Source organism: Arachis ipaensis, chromosome B01 (assembly GCF_000816755.2).
Source record: "Arachis ipaensis cultivar K30076 chromosome B01, Araip1.1, whole genome shotgun sequence".
NCBI lineage: Eukaryota > Viridiplantae > Streptophyta > Magnoliopsida > Fabales > Fabaceae > Arachis > Arachis ipaensis.
The window spans coordinates 130,845,569-130,846,969 of record NC_029785.2 but is presented as its reverse complement, the minus strand read 5'-3'; positions in this window follow the sequence as shown (position 1 = coordinate 130,846,969).

Here is a 1,401-nt window from a genome sequence, read left to right as displayed (position 1 = left end):
GTTGATTATTTTTTGTTTTTTCAATATCATTACAAGAATTTAATAGATTAGCGACAAATTTTTGTGAGAAATTTTTTTGTCATTAATTCATTATTAACTAGCGAGAAATTAGCGACGCACTAACGACAAACTTAATGAACGGTCAAAAAATATCCGAACTTGAGAATAACGACTAATTAGTGAGAGATTTACGAGTAAATTTGTTTCTCGCAAATTGAGTTCTGTAGCTAAAATAAGAGCAGAAAATTTTTTTCGCTAATTTGTCACAAAATAATTAGCGAGTGACAATGTTGTAGCAAATCAGTCACTTGAGAGTTCAATCGAATAAAAGTAAAGTTGCGAGGGATATTATTGTCACAATTCTGTCACAAGTGTTTGATATACAATTAGCGAGAAACAATTCACACACTAGTTCGTCACTAAATAAACTTTGTGGGAAAAGGCTAATTAGTGAGGAACAATATTACTAACTAATCCGTCACAAAGACTTGAAATGAATTTTGCGATTGACAATTTCCTAGCTAATTTATCACCAAAGTTTTTATTTTTAGCGAGCAACTAGTTTCTCGCTAATTTGTCGCATAATATTGTAAAATTCAAAATTAGGGTAGCGACAGAAAACAGTCGTCGCTAACTCGTCGTAACGGATAAACATTCAGCTATAGAAGTGTTCCTTGCTAATTAGTCGCTAAAGTGAAAATATAGATATTGAGCGACTAGGACCTAAGTAGCGAGAAATTTGCGACCGTTTAACAACTGACACACTTCTTTCGCTGATTTCAAGTTGCTGATTAGCAGGCGAAATACATTTATCGCTAAGTTGTCGCAAGTTTAATTTAGCGAGAGACTTGCCAACTGCAATATTGTCGCAAAGCAAAAGCTATATCCTACCTATTTTGTAGCAAATTACTCGCAAATCTCGTTGGAAATCTGTCGCAGAGTTATAACAAATCCAATGCTAACTGAGAAAATGTTAGAAGTAATTGGTCGCAATTGAGTCACTAATCAAAAGTTTATTTAGTGAGGAATTAATGACTGCTTAATAAATGATAGAATTTCTTCACTTATTTTATGTTGCTACTAATTTGTGAGGAAAAATGTTAGTCCTTATTCTATCTTTATTCTATCCTTATTTTATGTTGCTTAATAACGAATGTTTTTTTTTTTTAAATAAGCTAGTATATATATATTATTTTGTGGACTCGACTTAAAATCTAACCAACCCCTAAAAAAAAGTACACACACTAAATAAAAATACCCATTCAACAATACTTTTTTTAAGCTACATTTAAAAAGCGTAGCCTATTTACACTTTTTTTTGTATTACCCTTTTATAAGAGAATAAAAATACAATTATGACATCATATTATTGAATATAATAATAATATTTTAACAGTAATC